Source organism: Quercus lobata, chromosome 9 (genome assembly GCF_001633185.2).
Source record: "Quercus lobata isolate SW786 chromosome 9, ValleyOak3.0 Primary Assembly, whole genome shotgun sequence".
Classification (NCBI taxonomy): domain Eukaryota; kingdom Viridiplantae; phylum Streptophyta; class Magnoliopsida; order Fagales; family Fagaceae; genus Quercus; species Quercus lobata.
Window position 1 is genome coordinate 34,676,882 of NC_044912.1, and position 26,412 is coordinate 34,703,293.

Genomic DNA, 26,412 nt, shown 5'->3' on the forward strand with positions numbered 1-26,412 from the left:
ATTAATATTTATCATTTTTTAACATTTGTATAAAATGAATTCTGCTTAAGTGACAAAATTTTTTAGAAATGAAACAAAATTTCAGTCTGTTATTTTTCAGAGCCAGAACAACGCTCTCATTGCAGAGCCAAAATTTAAGTTTGTTATTTTTCATTTGAGGTTATCAATAATGTTGTCGATAGAAAACATTCTGGGAAAAATAAAGGAAACCATAAGGCAAGAAAACCCATTTAACGTGGTTCGATCATAAAGAGCCTACGTTCACAGAGCTCTTTCAGTCTTTTGTTTCTCTATTTCAGTTTCTTTTGTGTTGTGTTAGAGAGGATCCTTTATATTCATGGTTTTCACAAACAACATCCCTACATATATTTAATCTGCATTTATGCATGTATCCTTTGCTTCGTGTGTTTGAATTTGTTGATTACACGGTGATTTGGTTGGTGAGCTTGCCATATAGAGTTTGTCTTCATCAACACTTCCCCCAAGTTGGGGTGGATATTCATGATGCCCAACTTGCCATGCGATTCCTAGTCCAAAACCATTAAAGAGTAAGTGAGAAATTAATTCTAAAGTGCCCACTAGACATAATTAAAGTGATGAAATCTTTGAGTCTCACATATAAAATAAATCATTTTATGAGTTTATACACTTGTGTAGGTGCAATATTTTTTATTCTAGAATTGTCTGTTAGTGTTGCATCTTTTGAAATGGTGCAAATGTGTCTATAAATAGTGATTCTCTCATTTCATTTAGAGAGAGAAAGAGACATTTTTTTTCGTTGTGAACTTATATTGTTGTGCTTGACATCTAAGAGTAAATAGTGTGAGCATCTAAATATTGTTGTGCTTGATTAGATTTGCACTTATCATTCTACATTCATCTGGTCTATGAGTATATTTAATTATTCTTAATTATTTATTTATTTTACATACTTTTTTTGTTTGTTGTTTTTGTTCACAAAATCACAAAAGTAAATTATTATGCACAATATATCCAACAATCACTTTATCATCCACTATTGTTCCTCAAAAAAAAAAATTTTATCATTGACTATTGTTCCTCAAAAAAAAAACTTTATTATCGACTGTTAACAACTTGTTATCTCGACATTTGTAAAATATTTTGTAGTTCTATGGCTACACCATGTGCCATATGGTGTGAGTGATAGATAATCACTTTTATATGACTTTTTCCTATATCATCCACAAACTAAGTCCATCAACTAAAACTTGTGGAAAAAGTTATGATACAAAAATTTTGTATATAAACTTAATTTTGTGACTTGAGTCATTAAATCACTAAAACTTCTAAACCTTAACTGGGGCAAGCCAGGGATTTCATTTGTTGATTCCGTGCGAGAAATTTCCGCAGATCAATAAACGTATTCTTAACTGTTACATTTTGTAAGTTGGAACCCCACACGAAGTCCATTTTCTTTTGGTTTGAAATTGAATATTTATGGGCTGCAAATAATGTCACATTTCTTCCCCAAATGGAAATCCCTTTTCTTTTACTGATGAAAGTTTCTCTGTAGCAATAGGAAGGGGATTTTCTAGTGCTTAGTAGAATTTGTGTCCCTTCAGTACGAAGGTGTTGGTTGGTTTCCTTGGAATAACAAGTTTATTCCTCAGCTAGGGGGTGTTTTCTCTTTCTGGGGATTGGGAAACAGGAGTTGGTGCCGTCAAGAAATCCACTAATCTATGGAGGACCTGACACAGAATTGGAGTTGACTCACTCTGTCTGACAGGGAAGGCCCTGGATGTAATTTGACAAAGGATGACAGTTCAATGGATTTTACAAAAGCTGCAAAATTTCTAACAAAAAAGCTCTGAATGTTGAGGTTATTGCAAGAACTTTCAACCCCTTGTGGAGGGCTCGTAATGGCTTCAAGATTCAGAACCTGGGAGATCATGTTATCCTTTTTACTTTCGATAACAAAACAGATGTTGATCGAAATTCTTTCGAGTGAACCATGGAGTTTTGATAAGCACCTTGTCGTCATGCAACTGTATGGATTCGGCCATTGAGGAACTATCTTTTGATCAGCAAGTTTTTGGGTACAATTGCAAGGCATCCCAATCCGAAGATCGACACTATTGGGGAAGTAATTCGACCAATTAATCCAAAGGAGACTGATGGGGGAAATTTCATACGTCTGAAGGACACTATTGATCTTTCTCTCCCTTTATGTTGAGGGCGGCTCATATCCTTAGAGCATGGGAAACAAATTTGGGTAAGTTTCAAATCGATTCCCAAACTTATGCTACTGGTGTGGTCGTCTCACCCATGATGATAAGGATTGTGAAATTTGGATTGAGAGCAAAGGTATGCTCAATTCAGAAGATCGACAGTTTGGACCAAGTCTACGTGCACCAGCCTTTATTACATCACGAAAGTCTGGTCTGTTTGTGCCAGGGTTTTACACAGCATGGAAAAAAAATAAAGGAAGCAATTCACAATCTGCCATGGAATTTGATATTCCAGACCTCCCACCGGTGAAAACCAGAGTTTAGGTGGCTCAAGGAGTTCGAAGAGATGAAGAGGCAGACGTTACAAAAAACTTGGCGAGTCACGAATCAGCTAGTGACGCCAATAACGCCAAAAATCCTATGAATTCGCATGAAGAAATGTTACTTGAGGGTATGAAAGCTGATAAGTGCGTTATCAATAACGTATCCAAATCCAAAGACGTTCTTGGTAACCCACAAAAGGACTTTGAATCAGAATTAAATGGGATTGATGCTGAGCTGGCAAAATTCGATAATGAGAAAACTGAACAAGGACAAAACCAAAAACCATTACCTCGTGGTTATAAGAATTTAAACACAACCCAATTAAGTGAGTCACGTGATCAAAATGTGACGACTAGGGTTTTGACCTCTTCTCCTAAACATTGTGTCCTGCCAACCTGGACTTGCAGAACTTGCCTAGCAAGCTCAGTCGTAGGCCACAATTCTGATCGCATCTCCGGAAAAAAAGAGAAACACCACCAGTGGTGATTGATGGTGAAATACCTTTCAAGTGGCGGCAGGCTATTCAGGGTGTTACAGATGAATTTTTTGAAGTGGTGGAGGCTGGATGCCAGCCCTGCCAACATCAATGAACTGCATCAGTTGGAATTGCCATGGTTTGGGTCTATCATGTGCAATTTTGGAACTCACGGAGTTGGTCCAAAAATATTATCTGTCGATTATTTTTCTAATGGAAACAAGGTCAAAGGAAAGCTTTTTGAAGAAACTATGCTCGAAATTACACCTTGAAAACGTGTTCATTGTCCCTCGGACCAACACAGGGGGGGTTTCGCTCTTTATTGGAGGAATGGTATTGCCCTCAATGTTATGTGCTATTCCCCAACCTACATTGATGCAATAGTTAACCCTGGAGTGGATGACGCTTGGCGGTTAACGGGTTTCTATGAAAATTCGGTAATGGACCAAGAACACTCTTGGGTGCTACTAAAACATATATGTCTCAAGATGGATCTTCCTTGGCTGTGTGGGAGATTTTAATGAAAATTTTAAAGCTGAGGAAAAAATGGGAGGGTTAATTAGAAGAGAACGATAGATGAGGGAGTTTATAGAAGCTTTGTATTTCTACTGTTTTTGAGATTTGGGTTTTGTGGGTTCGCCTTTCACCTGGTGCAACAATCACTTTGAGGTAGGGGTAACATGGATCTGGCTTGATAGAGGAGTGGCTACACCTTCGTGGTCTCAAATGTTTCCCACAGTTCGGGTTCATCATGTGGTTGGATCTTTATCTGATCATTGCCCTCTATAGTTAAGTTCGGACGATGAGAATGCTAGATTTTACAAATGAAACCAACCCTTTCGTTTTGAAGCTGTTTGGTTGAATGATGAAAGGTGCAAAGGAGTAATTAAACATGCTTAGGATTAGTGGCGGAGCCAGGATTTTAGTTTAGGGGGGGCAAGATCAAAAGACAATAATAAAAAAATTAATTAAAATTATTAATTGATATTGATAATAAAATTATAAACAAATAATAATTGTCATACAAAGCCTATTAAAATTAAACAATTGTGAAATAAATAAACAACTGTAAAACATCTAATTCATAATTATTAATTGACAATCAATCATCAAAGTAAGAGATTAATCTATATACATAAAGTTTAGAAATCTAATTTGATTCCTCAAAATAAATTGAGAAAATAAATTTCAACTTTTCTCTATTCTTTTAATTTTTTAAAATTTTGGATTTATGGTAAAGACTCAAATTTTGAAACTATGAAAATGGAAGAGACAAAGGATAAAAAGTAATGGACATTTTAATGCTTTAGTACCATACAAGACATTATTATTAGATAAGTGAAAAAAGAAAAAGATAAAAAGAGTTATAATTGGTCAAAAGTGTAAACAGCTTTAACAAGTTTTGTTTGGTGGCATTTATTTTGTGTCAGATTGTTTAAAGTGGGAGGAATTGTTTTAGTAATATTACAAAATCTCACAATATTTTTACAATAAATTAAGGTGTTAGTACATCATTGGTCAAAATAAAATAAAATAAATTATTCTGAAATTCATTTCAACTAAAAATAAGAGTATTGTGAAAATATTGTGAGATTTTGTTGTGTCTCTAGATTTTCTCAATTGGAAAATTTGTTATTTTATTATTTATTTCATATCATGTACTGTTGGTTTAGGGAAATTGTTTTTTTTTTTTTTTTTTTGTTTTTTTTTTTTCTACTCTGTTAGGAGCTAAATCAACTTTACATAAGCATGTATAATGGACATTTTAGGTGGAGTCAGGGAGGGTAGGTCCCCCCTCTTGCCTCCCTCTGGCTCCGCCCCTGCTTAGGATGTGTTAGGGACATATTTATGTAATTGGCTAATCCTTTGACAAAATGCACTTTACTTGTAATTGGGTAGATCTAGGATGAGTTTAGTACTTCAAGAAACAAGTGTTCAAGTTTAGTATTGAAGCCATGCAAATCTGACCAAGAAACAAGTGAAGAATGTGCTGCTCATTAAAGCTCGACAGAAGTCTCAACAAAATCCTTTCTATCGAGAATTATTGCTGAAGCTTGACAGAAGCTCTACACAAGTTGTATTTGTCGAGAATTATGAAATCAGATTTTCTAGATTTGATTACATGCATATTCTTGAGTATTTTTGTAGGGTTTCTTTTTTCACAACCCTAGACATATATAAGAATTATTTTAAGAGCAGTTATAGGGATGCAAAAGGATGCAAGATGATGCAAAGTGATAATACATGCATATTGTGACCGAAGACAGAAATTGCTCTAATTCATCATATTCTCTATAGAAGCTATTGCGTTTTTACGCTAAGGGTTTTGTGACCAAGGAGCTTCCTAATCTTCATTGTTGGATGAACAAAAGAACTTTGTAGCCAACATCTTCCTCAAGTTGGTGTGTTAGTCACATACTGGGATCCGTGCATCATTGGTTAGTCACGTAATGGGATTTGTACATTGAATGGAGAGATTGCTGCTACAATACAAGTCCAATTAGGTATTGGTGTAAGGGTTCAACTGTAGGTTGGTATTGGGTACTGGGATTCCTTTTACTTGTAACTGCTTGTGATTGATAATAATGGATTCTCGGGAGTGATGACTTTAAATTCACCTGGTGGGGTTTTGTCTCGGTGGTTTTCCCCATTCGTAAACAGATCACTTGTGTCAAAATTTTTTTCTGCTACATTTAGTTATTTGGTGATTTGTTTGTGCTACCACACTATTGCATGTTAAATTGACTTATTCAATTAACTTGGATAATTAACTGATTAATTTACCAAATGGGTCAATACATTTTTGGCCTATTAGGATGGCCAAAACTCAGGTGAACAGATACAAAGGGCAATGTCAAAAATCGATGCTTGTCACACTAGTCTTTGAAGTCGGAGTAGATTATCCTTCGGAAACATTCGTCGAACTCTAGCTCAAAAAAAGAAACAACTAGCCGAAGCAGAAGCTTTGTCAATGGGAGGGCTTAATCATGATCAAGTAAAGATCCTTAAAGGCGAAGTCTACGATCTTATGGTCAAGGGTGATTGCATGTGGCATTAACAGTCGTGGGTTGATTGGTTGAGGAGTGGTGATATGAACATTAACTATTTCCAAAGTCGCGCAACTCAGCAGAACAAGAGAAATTTCATCTCAAAGTTGGTTTTGGAGGATGGTGCGATTTTGGAGGATGAGAACTCGATTGGGGCCATGGTTCATTATTTCAAGAAAATTTTCACTTCAGCTGGTCCATCACAGTTTGAGCTGATTCTCCAAGGTAATGAACCAAAAGTCACAGCTCCTATGAATGCAGAATTGACCTGAGAGTTTACAGTTGGGGAGGTAGAAAAAACATTGAAACAAATGAAAGCATTATTAGCCTTGGGGCCTGACGGTATGTCTCCAATCTTTTATAAATCTTGTTGGAAGTTTATTGGACAGGATCTGATTGCTGCCTCCCTCCCAGTCCTTAATTCGGGGTCAATGCTTGAAAATCTAAATCATACTTTCATATCTCTCATTCCCAAGGTTAAATCACCAGAAATAGCCAAAGATTTCCAATCCATAAGTCTTTGTAATGTCCTATACAAGATCATATCCAAGACCATAGCAAACTGCTTAAAAAAGCTCCTACCCAAATTAATTTTAGAATCCCAAAGCACCTTCATGTCTGATAGGTTGATTTCAGATAATATTCTTGTAGCTTTTGAAACACTTCATCACCTAAAAAATAGGAGGAAAGGGAAATCGGGGTTTATGGCTCTAAAACTAGATATGAGCAAAGCGTATAATAAAGCGGAATGGATCTTTATTGAAAAAGTTATGGAGAAATTAGGATTTGAAAGCAGTTGGATTTCTCTTATTAGCTCTTGTATACGCTCGGTGTCATTCTTAGTTCTGGTAAATGGTGAACCCCACGAGTACTTTACACCTAATAGGGGACTCAGTCAAGGGGATCCCTTATCACCTTACTTATTTCTCTTGTGTGCAGAGGGTCTACATCCTTTTATACAACAAGTTGAAGTTGCTGGACTAATCCAAGGTGTCTCTTTGTAGAGCCAACCCAAAGGTGTCCCACCTATTTTTTGTTGATGATAGTTTGCTTTTTTGTCGAGCAGACCATTAAGATTGCAACACAATTAAGGAACTTCTACAACTATATGATGCAGCCTCGAGCCAGCAAATAAATCAAGACAAAACACAACTTTTCTTCAGCACCAACATTGATCATGAAATGCTGGAAAACATCAAGGGTGTGCTAGGAGTTTCGGCCACCTCAACTCATTATGAATCATACCTGGGTTTACCATCTTTTGTTGGCAGGTCCAAACGGCAGAGTTTCAGTTTTATCCAGGAGCGAATTTGGCATAAAATCCAAGACTGGAAGGAAAAACTGCTATCTCAAGGCGGTAGAGAAGTCCTTGTCAAAGCCATTCTCCAAGCAATGCCGACTTTCTCAATGGGATTTTTTTATTGCCCAAGTGTTTATGCAAAGGCATTGAATCTCTAATCCGCAAGTTTTGGTGGGGACACAAGGGGGATTCAAGGAAAATCCACTGGGTGGGGTGGAAGAAACTTTGCTTACTGAAGGTATGGTAAATCGAAATGAGTCCCTTTACCCACATCAGTAGACGATTTGGAAGCATTGGCTTGCAGAAAATCGATCACCTTTGCACTTGAAATTAGGTTGCAGGATGTAATCTTCGAGGGAGACTCTTTTTTTTTTTTTGCTAAACATCTTCAAGGGAGACTCTGAAGTTGTGTTTAAACATATCACCATCGACTTGACTTGCATGGCCTCATTCGGACACATAGTTGAGGAGTCATGGTCACTTATCTCAAGGTTATGAAATGCATCTTTTTCTCATGTAAAATGTTGTTGTAATGCAGTGGCTGATAAGCTCGCAAAATTTGCGAAGTACTCACTTTATCCTTAAATTTGGTTAGAAGACATTCATCGCGATGCAACCAATCTTGTAATTATTGACAGAAATTTTCAGTCCATTTAGGGTCCGTTTTGATACAGTTTATTTTGTTGAAAACTGAAAACACTGTAATAAAATAATTTTTAAATGTGTGAATAGTGCTGTGGGACCCATTTTTAATATATTTTTTTTTCTGAATAAAGTGGTTGTGGGTCCCTGAATAGTGCATGAACAGTACGTGAACAGTGCTCAACAATGCTAGTTGTCCCCTAAAGCTAAAACGCGTGAAAAAAAAAAAAAGAAAAAGCATGAAAACGCGGATCCCAGCTTTTTTGTCTACTGTAGCATGGGTCCTAGCTTTTTTTAAATGCAAATGCTGAACTCAACGTTAAAACGCGGATCCAAACAGTCACTTAATATAAAGCCTTGGCTAGTTTCTCAAAAAAAAAAAAAAAATTGAAGATTTTCCTAAAATTTTCAACCACCCATTTTTGCTTATTTCACTTCAATTTGTGGTCAAACATTCTATTGCCTGTGTTTAATACTATGCAATATGCACATTGGTTTGGGCATAATTTTCTCTCTATTTTAGAATAAAACTCTATTTTTTTTAACTAACCACTATTCAAAAATCTCAAATCTAATTCTTTATTCAAAACTCTATTTTATTTAAACATTCTTTCTTTATTCATTTTTTTAATTATTTCTTCGACTTTTCAAAACACACACATTCACACATACACTTATCAAAAAATGAATAAAATATCCATTTGGAAAAGCTACATTGTTCTTTATTTTTGAAAAACAAAGTAGCAAAATCTTTTTACTCTAGCCTAATCTAAATATATATATGTGTGTGAAGCTCATTCTTGGAGATCGACTTAAACCAATGAAGGAGTTTTACACAAATATACACTTAGATTTGGCTAGAGTAGAATCTCTATCTTGTATTTTTTTTTTTTTTTTTTTTTTAAAAAAGAAGCCAATTCACTTAATTTCCTTTTTCTAATAGTTATAACTAAAAAATATTTACCAAAAAAAAAAAAAAAAAAACTTTCTATACAAAAAAAAAAAAAAAAGAAGAAGACAAAGTTTAGTAACAAATTTAGTTGTAACCAATGGCTAAAACTTCACTGAATATCATTTTATTGGATTAAAATTTTTTTAAATTAAAATGATGATGTGGAAAATTGTGGGAGTTTCAAAGGCTTCGGTTATATATATATATATATATATATATAGACTAGTTGCTAACCCATGCGATGCACGGGATAATTTAATGAAATTTATATATATTTACTTTGCTCAAATAAATACTTGTTTCAAAACGAATATGTTTCACCTTCTATTCAAAATATGGCTCAAAGCATATTATGATTTTTTTTCTTAATCTTTTTAATCCAGAATTGTAAAAAGAGGATGAAACTCTTAACAAATTTAAGTTAACAAAGAACATTTGTGTATAAAAATCTTTCCATTTAAGAACTTTCACAGCCTTGCAGTTAATGCCCAAAAAACCAAGTCAATCCCTTCTATTTACCAAGTTGAAAATAGCGATGGAATACAAAAGGGGTGCCCTCTCCTTTTCTTCCAACCTCCAAAGTCACTAGCGAGGATCAACGAATAGATTGTGGGCAATAATAAGAATCCACAACACAAACCTGGGTAAGAGAAACCACATACAACATTGTTTAGATTCTATAAGGTGGTGGGTTACATATAATTGAGTATATTTTTTTCAACAAAAAGATTTTAGTAAAAAAGCAAAGGGGGCAGAACTTTGCCAACAAAATTGGAATGCTTTTGGCGTGGAATTTAAATTGAAAACAACTCATGCCATCAAAACCCTTAAATGTCTAGAACTTAAGTCCCTTCAGCATTATAGAAAGAAAACTTAGACAATCACTTGGAGTAATTGGGTCATGTTCAATAAATTTAAGTGTATGCAGCCAACTACAACAACAATAGTAGAGACCAATTTGCACACAAAATAAATATAAAGAGAAAAGAAAAAATCAATAAGAAGAACAAAGTAATTAACCTACTTCTTATTAAAAAAAAAAGTAATTAACCTACTGAAAATAAGTTTTTGTTGGCATTTTTCCCTAAGAATAACTTTTATTTGATAAAGAGGTTGCAAACATTATCAATGAAGAAAATCCAAATGAAATCAGTGCATGCATACATGATTTAATCAAGATGTTCTAACTACAATAACTCATTTCACATCTATTATAAATTTTAGTGGGATGGGATGAAACAGAAATTTGACATGCACTCCAAAAATTAATGTAAAAAACTGAAAGCATACCTTGCTCAAAAACTTCAAGCTTCAAAGAGTCTCAAGTATATAGAGTCCCTAAAACAATAGGGGTAAAAAACAATTATTGAGAGCATAATATATTCTTAGATCCTTTCAAAAATTAAAATAATGACTGAAAATAACATAAAAGTCACAATAACAAACTACAAAATTTGGACTAAAATTATAAACTTTGACACTTTTAATGACATTAATAATAAACTATAAACTTACTATACATGGCTTGTAAATCTATGGACATCTTTTCTGTCTCTTCTCTTGTAAGTTGTAACCTATGAAACACATAATAATTGGTTTAAAATAATATTAAATTTTTGGAGTGGGATGTACAAATATTGCCTAGAATCATGATTGGAAAAAACAATCTCCAAACGCTCCTACAAATACTAATGTAGGTTTAATGATTGCGTTGGTGTAGGGAGGTTTGTGTGCGAGAAAGCTGGGTTGCTGTAAAGGAAGAAGCAAATTAAAAAATAATAAAATAGGAGGAACAATCCAAACGAGGATAGATATAGTCAAGAAACCGTGCAATAATTTATTAGTTGTGACGTTAAGCAAACATGGCTGAAAATTCTGATTTGCATAAAGCAATAATCTCCTCCAAAAAGATCTCCTCCACATATGTTAAGCAATAATTTACTATGGAGTGGTGTTTATGGGTTTCCTACCTTTCCTTGTGTTGACTTTTGATCAATACCTCCAAAGAGATATTTATCTTTATTTTCACCAGTCATGCAAGACTCATCCACCTTCAAAGAATGCCCTTCTAAGAATAACCTATCAGAGGGAACTTGATCACCAATCTTTAAGCACAACAACATCACTCACTACTGACACAGCAACCACCAAAAAGACAGCAAGAATAATACTCCCACCATCATACCACCCATCTTCCTAGCCATGTTGCTTGATACCAAAGCCAAGAGAGAGTCTAGCACATGCCAATAATATTATAATAGCCGTATCTTTAAATGCATCAAACATAAATCTTAGAAACCTTTTTGGTGGTCATTTTTGGTATTTGTTGGCACTAAAAACAGTTTGTCTATGAATAAGATCAGCCTCACAGCTATTGATACCCTTTTTTACATCAGTTTCAAGAATTAAAGCAAGTTTTTTAACCCCTCCAAACTCTCTCAAAGACCTAAAGTTTTTGTCCCTTACTGTATCACGAAGCTTCTTTGGATCAACAGTAAGCAAAGAAACTAACAAACCAAAACCAAATACAAATTTCCATAGAGCATAAATCAAAGAGAAGACTACCAAAGCCACATTCAAAAAAAACAAAAACAAAAATTACCTCTCAAATTGCCGCATAGTTTCTCAATCCATGAAACAGAGAAATCATCCTCATCAAATACCTTGTCTGCATTTTGATTTGCTAGGTTGAAAGCTAATGAAATGATCTATACTTGATCTGCAAAAAAAAGGGAGAGAAAAGAGATTAAAGCCCTCTAATATGTGATTAGTTTCAGCCTTTGTGTGTTTTAAGGTTTGAGAGAGGAGTAGAGGAGATATAGATGAGAGAAAAATTGCCGCTATAGTTTCTTAGTCCATGAAACAGAGAAACTATCCTCACAAATACCTTGCATATTGAATTGCTGGGTTGAAAGCTAATAAAACAATCTTGATCTACAAAAAAGGGGAGAGAAAAGAGACTGGAGATATAGATGAGAGAAGCGGATGATAGATGGGTGAGGAAATACCATTTGATGTGAATGTCATAGGCAATAGAGAAGATTATAATTTTTGTGTGTGCAAAACATGTAAACTTTCTTTAATTGCTAAGATTAGCATTCCATAAGTATTTGATTTTTTATAAAAAGGTCGCATCAAATACGAAGCATAAAATTTAAAATAAGAACAATAGTAAAAACCTCATCTTTCTAATTACGCAAACTGAATAATCCCCTTGAGTTATACTATTTAAAGAAAAATAACAAATAACAAATCATATATAATCATGTTTCTCAACAAAAAAAAAAAAAAAAAAAAAAAATCATATATAATCACAACTTTCTCAGGAAACAAACAGAGATGGAAAGCGAGAGAGAGAAAGAGAGAGAAAGTGAGTTAGGGCAAGAAGGAAAGAACCTTAGCATGAGGATTCAAGAAGAGGCAACATGTCAGCCCAGACCGAGTCATCGCCGGAGGGAATGGTGGTGCGTTCAGGTACGGAGACCTCCACCGCCTCATCATCTGCCACTTTTTGCTGATTGATGCTTTATGGGTTATTTTTAGTGCTTCGGATTCTCTCTCTCTCATTGTGTCTTTGAGTCTTTGCTTTGCTTTGGGATTGTTGGTCTGCACAAACGCAAAGTGCGTTTGCTTAACAGAGAAGACCCAAGTTTTTGTTTAAAATAAAACTGAAGATATCAAAAAAAATAAAACCTAAAATAAAAAGAAAAAAAATAAATGATGACATGCAAAATTGTGGGAGCTTCAGAGGTTTCAGTTTATATATATATATATATATATATATATATATAGACTAGTCACTAACTCGTGCGATGCACAGGAATGCTATCAATTTTTTAAAATAAAAATTAAGATGAACCTCTAAATGATGTGACATTAGAATTGTAATAGCCATCAAATAATAACAAAATATACATTTTTCTAGATTAAAAAAATGACACAAATAGCTCAGTCATTTGCTCGGGTGACAGTGTTGCACTACTCCTAAATGACACATACACCACAGAATCATTTGATTGCTTGTTTAGCCAATCAAACAGCAAGCCATTCTTGGACGAGTTACCTAATTGTGTTACTATTGGACCAACTGGGTACACTGGTCTTTTTAATACATAACCAAATAGTTTATCATCTTTCAAAGCCACAACTGTTTTAGGTTGAAGCTCCTCCCAACAATTTTTTATTTGCACATTTTGGGCAAATGTCCCAATACCATGTCTTTTTGTGTGATGAAAGCAAGCTGATAACTCCACCTCGCTCAGTTTCCACTAAACAAATTCAAACCCATAGCTCAATTTCCACACAAAAAAAAATTCAAATTGATTATCACCATTTTAATATCTATTTAAAATATTGAAGATGTAACTCACTTCAAAAAATATTATCGTTGAAACACACTACTAAACTCAGTTACAGAGTTCCAAACCTAAGACTTATCTAAGTGTGTGCACAAACTCAATTACAGATACAAAAGAAACACAGCTAAAACAACACATATTTAAATAATAATCCAACAGTAAACTGTTAAAGTTACAGAAACCAATAACTGTCACATAAACAGCTGAATCAATCCCTCTAGAATTACAAAATAGATGACTTCACCATTTGTTGAAAATGCAATTCACAGAGTTCCATCTTTGGGATAGCCCAAGACAATAAAGCCCCACATTCTAATACTGGTTATAACGTATCACACCACTTAATTCCAAGATACATCTTTCAATTTATGATACAGAAATGAAAATAAAGCTCAATACAAAAAATTTTATCAATATATACTCAAAAAGTTTTTGCAAAAAATAGTAAATTGACCTAAAATCACCTACTCAAATTAATAATGCTTTCACCAAAAAAATTCCCAAGTATATGTATAATGATGTTTTTGTTAAGGAGTGAAAAGAAGTGGAGCAACTATTATGACAAAGAATTCCATTAGCGTAATCATATTTATTGATTAGGGTAAAAATATAGCCTGACGGACCTCCTTTAAATGGGCCTGACGGATCCATGTCTGTGGGCCGATAATGACTAGATACATGTCTGTGGGCCGATAATGACTAGATACATGTCTGTGCGCCGATAATGACTAGAAGGCAAGCCCAACTTGTGCAAAGGCCCGTTATGAATAGATACAGCAGAAACCTCAGATGGAAATTACTTGCGACACACATTTAGTCACTATCGAATCCCTAGGTAGATGGAATCCTAGCGTGAAGAGGATTCCGGAAGATACACGCGTAAATAAAGATCTTCTCTACAAGGAAATGTCTTGTCCATCACGTTTGGGACTATTCAAGAGGATTCCTATAAGGAAAAGACTTCTACGCCAAGGAAGAGAGGCCAGCCTTCTACTACTATAAAAGCCCCAATACCCTCACAAATCAAGGTACGCATAATTTACCCCTCTCTAGCACTCTAGAGTTGTGAGAATAGTTCTAGCTTGAACTTCGGAGGGTATTTGGCCGGCACCACACCGGTGCTCTCTGTTAGGTCTTCTCTCTTTTCTTTGCAAATATCATTACAAGCGTGCAAGAATCGTGTAACTCACTGGTGATATTTACGGCATCATCAGTTGGCGTCGTCTGTGGGAAAAAAGTAGTATCGTAACTACAGCTTGTAGGCCATACAAATGCTACCCGGACAAAGGGCTGAATGGTACTTACAAGCTCGATGGGTCCACCAACAACATTCAGGAAGACGAGCCATAACCTACTGCCTTGGAGAGACAGGTCCTAACCCTTACAGCAGCAGTGGAGTGCCTTACTAGACAAAACCAAACCCTAGAGGAACAGCTGCAACAGAAGAATACGGCGACGGGAAACCAAGAAGAAGATCAAGAAGGTGCCAGTGCTAATCGCAGGAACCAGGATAGACCAGAGGGTAGTAACGCCCCAAGCAGACCGGAGTGACAAAACATAAGCCTCCTAACCCTCATGGAAGCGGCTCCACCTATTGTCGCAGAGATACAAGCAATGAAGGAGCAAATGGAAATTATGATGAACGCCCTCAAGGGACGAGTATCCAGCAATCTTGACAACCTAGTCAACCGAATCGACTCACCGTTCACTGCCTCCGTCAATTGCTTCCCTCTGCCGCATAAATTTCGCATGTCACATATAGACAGTTACGACAGAGTCAAGGATCCTCTAGATCACTTGGAGACCTTCAAGACCTTGATGCACCTTCAAGGAGTTGCAGACGAAATCATGTGTAGGGCTTTTCCTACAACGCTGAAGGGTGCTACGAGAATTTGGTTCAGTCGGTTAATGCCTGGCTCTATCAGTACTTTCAAGGAGTTGAGCGCTCAGTTCACTTCACACTTCATTGGAGGGCACAGATACAAGAAGTCAACTGCATGCCTGATGAACATTAAGCAGTGGGAGGACGAGACGCTGAGGTCCTACATAACTCATTTCAACAAGAAGGCCCTCTCAATTGAAGAGGCGGACGACAAGATACTCGTAGCAGCATTCACTAATGGGCTACGAAAGGGTAAGTCCATATTTTCTCTATACAAGAACGATCCAAAGACCATGTCGGAAGTGCTTATGAACGCGGAAGACGCACTGTTGGCCCGCGAGGATAAGCCTAGAAAAAGAGAAAGACAGGAAGACACATGCCAGGATAGGGGGCATAAAGTGGCTAGGACCGGAGAACGATAGGATGATAGACGCTCCAAACCCCCCACTGGGAGATTCACAAGCTTTACCCCGTTAACTGCCCCAATAGATCAGGTCTTGATACAGATCAAAGACAAAGAAACCTTGACGTTCCTTGGCAAGTTGAAGGGAGATCCTAACAAGAGACCAAGGGATAAGTATTGCTGCTTCCATCGAGACCACAGGCACGACACAGCTGACTGCAACGATCTAAAATAGCAGATAGAAGCCCTTATAAGACAGGGGAAACTATAGAGGTTCGTGAGCAAGGAAAGAACGGATCTGCCCCAAGAGCAGACCTTGCAACGGGAGAATAAGTGCCCAATGCCGCCCATTGGAGAAATAAGAATGATCGTAAGGGGCACTGCAACCTCTGGGTCGTCCAAAAAAGCCAGGATGACCTACCTAAGAATGGTCCAGAACATCCAGCTCACGGGCACTGTACCCAAGATGGCATGGATCAACAACCTCGTCATCGGATTTTTAGAAGAAGATGCTCGAAGGCTGCACCACCTGCATGACGATGCACTTGTTGTCAGCCTAAGGGTAGGAGACTACAACATGCACTGAGTTCTGGTCAACAACGGCAGTTCGGCAAACATCTTGTATTACCCGGCTTTTCAACAGATGAGAATTGACAGAGAACAGTTGGTCCCAGTTAATGCCTCTCTAGTTGGTTTCGGAGGGATGAGAGTGTTCCCCATCGGTGCCGCCACATTGACAGTAATGGTGGGAGATTACCCCCAGCAGATCACTAAGGAAGTAACATTCCTGGTGGTCGACTGTTTGTCCGCTTACAACACCATTCTCAGACGACCCACCCTCAACTCATGGAAGGCTGTAACTTCAACCTACCATTTAATGATCAAGTTCCCAACGGATTATGGAATAGGAGAACTGCGTGGAAATCAGGTGGTAGCACGAGAATGCTATATTGTTATGCTAGAGATGGACGATCAACAGCAAACAATGTGCATAGGAGAACGGACAGTAGCAGAGCCAGTTGAAGAGTTAGAAGAAATAATTCTTGATGACTCAAGGCCAGAACAGACGACTAGAGTGGGTACATTGGCAAGCTGGTTGGTGCGCCAAGAGCTCACGGCATTCTTAAGAGACAATCAAGAGGTGTTCGCCTGGAGTCACGAGGATACGCCAGGAGAAGAGCTCTTTTGTCACTAGCCAGGGACTGTTCTGCTAAAAGGTGATGCCATTCGGGCATAAAAATGCTGGAGCAACATACCAAAGATTAATGAACAAGATGTTCGCGCACCAGATTGGGAGGAATGTACAAGTTTATGTTGATGACATGCTAGTGAAGAGCCTACACGAAGAAGATCATCTAGGCGACCTCCATGTGACCTTCGACAACCTCCAGTTATATAACATGAAGTTGAACCCAGGCAAGTGTACGTTCAGAGTGACGACTGGGAAATTCTTGAGCTTCATGGTATCCCAAAGAGGTATAGAGGTTAACTCGGAGAAGGTATAGGCCATAATAGAGTTAGAACCGCCGAGGACGGTTAAGGAAGTGCAAAGTTTGAATGACAAAATCGCAGCCTTAAATAGGTTCGTCTTGAAAGCAACGGACAAATGTCTACCTTTCTTCCCCATCCTGAGAAAATCGTTTGAATGGACGGACGAATGCCAGATGGTGTTTGACAACTTAAAGGCATATCTTTCATCTCCATCATTGCTCAGTCCATCCAAGCCGGGAGAAGAGCTTTACCTATATTTAGCTGTTTCACAAGTCGCTGTTAGCGCAGCTTTGGTGAGAGAGGAAGATGAATCTCAGAGACCAGTCTACTTCACAAGTTGAGCGCTCCAGGGAGCAGAAGAGCGGTACCCTCAGATGGAGAAGTTGGCCTTCACATTGATAACTACTACGCGAAAACTCGAACCGTACTTTCAAGCGCACACCATCATTGTCTTGACGGACAAGCCCTTGAAAAGAGCCATGAGTAGCCCCGAGGCAGCAGGAAGAATGGCTTTGTGGGCAGTAGAGCTCAGCGAGTTTGACATATAGTACCATCTACGAACAGCTGTAAAAGGGCAAGTGGTGGCTAATTTCATCGCCGAATTCACCCTTGGAGACGGCCAGGGAGTAGAGGATACGCGACAATAGAATATTTATACGGACGGATCTTCAAATAGACGAGCAGGAGGGGCCAGCATGGTGATCCAAACTTAGGAGGAGGATAAGATTAAGTGCATGATCCGACTGGATTTCCCAACGACCAACAACGAAGCAGAATACGAAGCCTTGGTGGCAGGGCTAGACCTCGCAAAGGCTGCAGGTGCGGAAGACGTGGTCGTACATTGCGACTCACAGGTAGTAACAAGTCAGATTAATGGGGGCTACGAGTGTAAGAAGGAAAGGATGAAGAGGTATCTAGAAGAAGTGAAGAATCGAATCGGCAGCCTCGAAGTCAGATTTGTTCAAATACCAAGGGGTGACAACGAACGCGCCAACTGACTAGCAAAAGCAGCCTTAGCAGAATTTATGCTTGTCCCCGAATAGGTATTGTCATTTGTCCAAGTCTCCTCACTCATCAATGATAAAAAAAATATGCAAGAAGTAAATTCCGAAAGCAATTGGACTATACCATTGATATCATACCTGAAGATTGGCGTTTTACCAGACGGGAATGACGCCGCTAGAAAGTTAAAGGTCCAAGCATCATGATTTGTGCTAATAAAAGATGTTTTATACAAAAGAGGGTTCTCCCGACCGTACCTGAGGTGTCTATGCCACGAAGAAGCAGATTACGTAATGAGAGAAGTCCACGAGGGTATCTACGAAAACCACTTGGGGGCACGATCATTAGTGCACAAGTTGATCCGAGTAGGATACTATTGGCCTACAATGCTGAAGGACGCACAGGCTTATGTCAAGGCTTGCGACAAGTGTCAAAGGTTCAGCAATCTCATCAAGCAACCATCCGAAGAACTGACTCCCATAACAGCCCCTTGGCCCTTTGCACAATGAGGACTAGATATCATGGGACCCTTCCCAACAACAGTTAGGCAGCTAAAGTTTTTGGTGGTTGGTATCGACTACTTCACTAAGTGGGTGGAAGTAGAAGCCCTAGCCACTATCACAGAGAAGAACATTAGAAGTTTTGTTTGGAGGAATATCATCTGCAGGTACGGGATACCCAGAGTGCTTGTCTTGGACAACAGAAAATAATTCGACAACAGTGCATTTAGGGACTTTTGTTCAGAGCTAGGAATCAAGAATCACTACTCGTCGCCCACGCACCCACAGGCCAATGGACAAGTTGAAGTCACGAACCGGTCCTTGCTCATGATTATCAAGACCTGGCTCAAGGGGGCAAAGGGTGTTTGGCCAGATGAGTTGCCAAGCGTTCTGTGGGCATATAGAACTATAGCGAGAACTCCCACTGGAGAAACGCCATTTCGACTAGCATACGGAAGTGAAGCGGTCATCCCAGCAGAAGTAGGGCTCACAAGCTTTTGGGTGGAGAACTACGACGAGAATAAGAACAAAAAGGCCATGTGACTTCAGCTCAACCTAGTGGACGAAGTACGAATGACAGCAGAGCAAAGGATGGAGTGGTATCAGAATCTCATGGCAAAATACTACAACTCCAACGTCAGGCGTAGAGACTTTCAGGTTGGCGATCTTGTACTACGAAAGGTAATGGGCACTACTAGAGATCCTTCGCAAGGAAAGCTCGGCCCCAACTGGGGATTGCATCATGGCAGAGGAAGGGCACCTACCACCTCGAGATGCTGGACGGAAAAAAGCTTCAACACCCATGGAACACGGGGCATCTACGGAAATACTATCAGTAGAGATAGCATGAAGAGCAATGACGCTATTTCCAATTTTTCTTTTTAGTTTTTACTACAATTATTAGTTTTACTTTAACAACTTTTTGCTACAATACTTCAAGTATCTTTTTAAGCCCAAGGGATAGGTACTTTTCTACAAACACATGATTTTTTAAGAAGAATATTCAGATATAACTGTCCTTTCAACCTGAATTCTCACAGAGTCCGCAAAAATGGACGGATACAATTAAAGTCCACAAGCTGGACGAATCATCCCAAGAAGGATGAAAATTAGTCCAAAAAGTGGACGGATGCAAATTAAAGTCCATAAGCTGGACAGATCATCCCAAGAAGGATGAAAATTTGTAGTCCAAAAAGTGGACAGATATAAAGTCCACAAGCTAGACGGATCATCCCAAGAAGGATGAAAATTCTAGTCCACGGATATAGAGTCCACAAACTGGACGGATCATCCCAAGAAGGATGAAAATTCTAAGTCCAAAAAGTGGACGTATCATCCCAAGAATGATGAAAATTCTAAGTCCAAAAAGTGGACAGATAAAACTTAAAGTCCACAAGCTGGACGGATCATCCCAAGAAGGATGAAATTTATAGTCCAAAAAGTGGACGGTTTGTTCCATAATGAATGAAAATTCCAAATCCCAAAAAGTGGACGGGTATACACCGAAACCTACAAAGTAGAAAGCTCATACATAAAGGATGAAAATACTACCTAGTCCATATAAAGGACGGTGCATAAAGGATATAAATTTTATCCGAAGTAGACGGACCACCTAGAAAGATCAAAACGACGGTCCAATTCTTGGACGGTCCCCAAAGACATTAAGACGGACGCAACTTATATTCCATAACACAATGTGGACGGACACAGTTAGGAATGAAATATTAAAGGCCTCCTATAGTGGACGGATCGAATAAGAAACGAACTACTACACTCATAACAACCATGAAATAAGCAAAGTAAATACCATTGACGAACAAAGTAATGTAAAACCCTCAAAGGGCAATTGTTCAATATACAAATAACAGATTGTTCTCAAAAAAAAAAAAAAAAAAAAACTATTCTTGGGGGTCTGCATCCTCTTCATGACGGGTGTTGTCATCTACAAAATTAATTTGATCTTGAACATCCTATGCCTGGACCGACTCTCCGTCGCCTTTAGCTACATCCTTAGCAAAAAGATCTTCAGTGTCCTCTAAGGCGACGGGCATGACAGAGGTCTGAGCTTGATCCTCAACCTTAACGTTTGACACATCCAGGTCAGGGTAGGCCTTATTAACCTGACGGAGGGCATCGTCAAAACCCTGAAGGAAAGAGTCTCCTAGCTCTGACAACAGGGCATCAGAGTCACGATACTCACGTATCACCGCCTCCTTAGCCTGACGGTCAGGTCTTGAATCTCCTTTTCTTTTTTCTCCATGGCCTTCCTCGCCTCCTTCGTCCTCTGTTCAAGCTCCTTCCTCACCTTCTCTGAGAGGTTAAACTTTTGCTCCATTGTGGATTTCCATTTGTTGAGTTGACCCAGTTCGTCCTCCGTCTGCTCCGCCTTTGCCCGCACACATTCCAGGGCCATCTCATGATTAAGACACCATTCCATCAGCCCCTTCATCATAATCATGGACTGAAAACAAAAGAGAAAGAAGGGTTAGATAGGAAGATAAGTAGAATGGACGAATGGAAAGACAACAGATATAATTACCTGAGCAATTGCAAAGAGACCCGTCTCCTCCATTGCCTTTGTGGAATGATTGCCTAAGTCCTTATAGTCCTCCGACGTTATGATGGACGAAAGCTGCTCCAAGGCATATTTGGAGTCTTCGCGAAGAAGGACAGGCGGCTTCTCCTGGCTAGTGGATGGGGCCTTCACCGTGCCCTTACCAGCCCTATGCTTCACTAGGGTGACCGTCTTCGCACTTTTAGCCATTAGCCCCACAACGGGCTCCAAAGGGACTTTGGGCTTCTTAGCAGGACGGTCCCCCTTAGGTGGTTGCTTCCTTTTTGTGGACGGGTTGCTTGAGCCCGTCCCCTTAGGAGCCACGTCACTGGTCTTCTTTTTCTTTGCAGCCTGCGAACTAATCAGTGCTCTCCTCTTAGCGTCGTCCATTTTTGAAAAGGTGAACGGGTGAAGTTAACTACTAAGATAAAATTGAAGACCGTTCAATTGAAATAAGGACGACGGACTTATGTTTGCGGATTTTTTCTTCGTATCTGACGGTTGCTAGAGTTGGCTCAGGTCCATCGCAATACCAATGGATGGTATTGAGTGTAACTAATTTTGCCCAAGTCCTCTCCTCCGGCTAGGTCTTAGAAAAAATCTTCTTAAGGAAGTTGAACTCCTCAAGTTCAACTTGTGGGCGCCGTCTAACTGCAAAGAAAATGAACGGTTAAAACTGTTGGGAAAGTTATAATAAACTAAATGATTGTAAAAAGTTCACACACTAGGACGGGTGCATACGGGACGGATGCAATATGCCCCAAGTCATGTTGACAGGTATGTGTTTCGTTTCCTCTAGACGACAAATCCACTCGTCACCTTATAGGAAGAAATAATGGCTCTTCCAATCCCTATTTGAGTCTGGTGTTTCAAATATAACCTTCAACAACGAACTCCTAGGAACAAAACTATATATTCCCCTTGACTTGTCTATCTCATCCGAACGGTAATAGTGAAGGAATTCCCTCACTGTCAGCCTTCTCGCACCGTCAGTCATAGCACCGTACAGGACCTCAGACTCTCCAGGCGTTTGGAGACACTTGGTTGATGGATAGGACCAAATATTTGAGGAGCTCATGGTGAAGGGAGCTTAGTGGAAACCTAAGTCCAGCCTTCAGCATTTGTTCATACACTCCGACACCTTCTACCCCATCATAGTAGCATTTCTCTGACTTTTAGGGTAGACAGATAGAGATGTTATCAGGAATCTGGAAATTATCCCTAAGAGTTTTGAAATGATTCTCCTTGATGGTGGACACAAAATTTTTCACCGTCCACTCTGGTAGCATGATGAACTCCCTAAGTCCATCAGCACCTACAACGGATGACAGTTGCACTCTGACAATGTGTTTTAGCTGAAAATAGAGAAATGAGAAAGAAAGGCCTTGATATTTATAGAGGGAGTGCACGGAAGACGAAGCAACGCTTTGATCCAAGGTAAAATCTGATCAAAGAGTGACACGTGTCATGCGTCATAATGGCTTCTGGATAACCTGTCAGGAGTTGGCGCAGTTCACGGTGTTCGTATTGAAACCGTTGACCCACTGGCCTTTGAACTGTCACCCCCTGGGTCCATCCACTCAAGAATGACGGACCCATGGAGTGAAGGGGGCAACTGATAAGGGTAAAAATATAGCCCAACGGACCTCCTTTAAATGGGCCAAACGGATCCATGTCTGTAGGCTGATAGAAGGCAAGCCCAACTTGTGCAAAGGCCCGTTATGAATAGATACAGTAGAAACCCCAGATGGAAAATACTTACGACACACATTTAATCACTATAGAATCCCTAGGTAGATGGAATCCTAGCGTGAAGATGATTCCGGAAGATACACACGTAAATAAAGATCTTCTCTACAAGGAAATTTCTTGTCCATCACGTTTGAGACTATTCAAGAGGATTCCTATAAGGAAAAGACTTCTACGCTAAGGAAGAGAGGCCAATCTTCTACTACTATAAAAGCCCCAATACCCTCACAAATCAAGGAACACATAATTTACCCCTCTCTAGCACTTTAGAGTTGTGAGAATAGTTCTAACTTGACCTTCGGAGGGTATTTGGCTAGCACCACACCGATGCTCTCTGTTAAGTCTTCTCTATTTTCTTTGCAGATATCGTTACAAGCGTGTAAGGATCGTGTAGCTCACTGGTGATATTTACGGTATCATCATTTATAATGAAAGTGGTAGAGCACAAAGTGCTTTACAAAATACCAGGTATTGACACATAAGTGGCTAAGAAAGTGAGTCCACGTAGAAGCACTCTGCTTCATGGAATGGGATATTCTCCAATTACTAGTTCTCATGGCCCTTCAAACCACCCATGGAACAATGAATTTTAGACTCGAATTGGAAACATCAGAAGAAGTAAAGGGAAATCCATAAAGCTGGATTGTTGGGGTCATTTATAAATATATATATATATATATATATATTTTCCATTGAGAGTGAAAGAAGACCAGCTATTTCAAGCATAACCTAATCTTTAAAACCTCAATAGTTCTTTTCATTAAAGTGAACTAATTCGAAGTAAACAAAAGTAGATCAGATCCTAAGTCATAATTATAACATCAAATTGATTGAAAGCAAGCATAAATGCAGACCAACCATAGACTACCACTAAACAAATTCAAACCCATAGCTCAGTTTCCACACAAAAAAACTCCAAGCATAAAAGCAGATTTAAAACAGCAACCATATATTTGTTGTAACTATTAAACATACACATGGGAAATTAAAAAAATGCTATATTATTAGATAGATAAATATTTATAAGGTTAAAATAAGATATTAAAACTCCAAGAATAAAAGCAGTTTTAGAAGAGAGCATTAAATGATCATTAGATTCATAGATCAAAATTTGATTCTGCAGTAGTTCAAAATACCTCACTTAAGAAGACTTTTGTTGCAAGGCAAGTACAATGATAGATAAGAAACTAAAGTGAGTACAATCCTCAAGAGACTAATTTTCAATTTCTAAGTCTAACTCATATTCCAATGCTATTGATTCGAAATAACTTAATTCAAAACAAACTGACTTGAAGTGAACTATTCCTAAACAGACTAACTCAAAGTGCACTTAATCAAAGTAAACTACATCGAAGTGAACTACTTTGAAGTAAACAAAAGCAGATCAAATCCTAAGTCATAATTCTAACATCAAATTGATTGAAAGCAAGCATACAAACCCAAAATCAATTATAGATACAAAGAGAAACACAGCTAAAACAGAAATCAATGAAGCTGGGGCAAAAAATCTCAGAAAGGCTAAGAAAAAAAGCTAAACTAAAAGCTAAGAAATCCAAACTAAACGAATACCATACCTTTAACCTTGATTTGAATGGAGGAAAAGAATGAAGAGAAAGGCAATAAGAATAAACCTAGAAATTCAACAGTCGCGAAAAAAAAAAAAAAAAAAAAAAAAAATCAACTATTTATAAGATAATAGTTATAGAGTTCTCAATACCTTTGGGCCGGTTTCGACGGGTTGGGTCAGGTGTATCGCTGATCGACATAGTTGATGGGCCATGGGCTGGATGAGACCCACGGCAAATGGGGTACTTTTTTGGGTTGTCGAGGTTGGATGTGGGTGGTTTATGACAAATGGGTGGTTTGAGGAAGGAGATCGATTCTGATGAAGATGTCTATTGGTGGGTATGGTGGGTTTTCAGATGCGATGCAATGCTTTGCTGTTGGCTTGCCGTGGGTCTGATCGAGGAAGAGCTGGTAGAGGAGGAGCTGGTATGGGAAGGCAGGGAAGAGAAGACAGGGAAGAGAGGCATAGTATCATGAAAGGTAAAGGCAGACTCTTCGTGAAAGGGAAAGGCAGGGTCGGGTTTTAGAAAAGTTAAATTATGTTATTGTTTTTTTTTTTTTTTTTTTTTAATATTGTGCTGACGTGGAAAATTATGGGAGCTTTAGAGGCTTCGGTTATATAATAATAATAATAACAACTTCTTAATATATTTCAATTTTATCATCTTTAACTTTTTTTTTTTTAAATCCCAAAAATCATATATGATGGATTTATGTATAAAATTTCATGGTAATATCTATTAACTCTAAAGCTAGAGACTATCATAAATTCTCTTATATAAACAAAATTCTAGTGTCACATTCTGTCTACTATATATCTAATTCCAAACCCAAAATTTAAATCTAAAATTAATTTTTTTTTTTTTTAAAAGATGAATTGCTGAATTATGACAATGAGAGAAAAATATAATTTGAGAAAATGTAAAGCCAAATATTTTGACATAAAAATAGTGTTTTCAATTTTACTCTATCGAAAATGCTCAATATTATGTTTTATTCACACTAAATAATAGACACAGTTATCCTTTATTATTGTTTTTTTAATTATTAGATCAATCCTTTTTTTTTCTTTTGAGAGAGAGAGAGAGAGCTTTGCCTTATTGATTTTGTGATAGCACCGGTGATTCATGCACAGATTGGCACAGGTTGTAATTGCTTGAATTCACATCCGACAATTTCAATATGGTAGCATTACTCAAGTTCATGTTCTAATTATCCTTTTGTTTATGAGGACTCTGGATTTAGGCCAGTTGGTTATTTCTATTTCATGAGGTCTCTTTGGACCAATTTGATTTTTCATATGGAATCAACTATAAATTTTAAAAAGTTAACACAAAAGTTATTTTAAAAAGTTAACATAAAAGTTATTTTAAAAAGTTAACATAAAAGTTTAACAAAATACTATAAAAACTTAAGTATATACTATAATTTATTTCTAACTCTATACATATTATTAAAAATCAAGGCGCCACGGCTCCTTCGTCCAAATGTAGTTAATGATGATCAATCTTATAGATTTAGATGATTATTTACATTTATCATTTTTATTCATTGGTTTAAAATATTTTATTAATGAAACAAAATTTCAAGTTTATTAATTGTTTGGTTGAAAATATCAGGATTTGAGCTTCCCCTAGTTGCTTGTGCTGTGGTGGCATGTACAATTATAGCAGTAGTGTTGGCTGTCGAGGAACAATCACATTCAATGGAAGCCAGATTTATGTTGGTTCATGTGAACGCCCCTTAGAGTAAATTGGGATGGAATTCACTATATAGAGGCTCCCAACAAGTTTGTTTTTGACCAAATTTCAACTGGAGCCTTTTCAGATCCATCCATACCCTTGAAAATGGCTTGTCACAACATTTAGATTCATTGGCACCCAAATAAATATAAATAAGAATAATGTTGTACTGCGGGTTATTATGTACTCTTTAATTTTGTCTTCTTTATTGCTATTGTTTTTATTCTGAAATAGTC

At 37.9% G+C, this 26,412-nt stretch overlaps 1 protein-coding gene across 1 annotated transcript in view; it reads left to right on the top strand.

Moving 5' to 3' along the window:
- Positions 1-26,412, top strand: part of LOC115959474 (esterase-like) — a 64,003-nt gene that overhangs the window by 20,232 nt on the left and 17,359 nt on the right. The gene's annotated exons all lie outside the window — the stretch shown is intronic.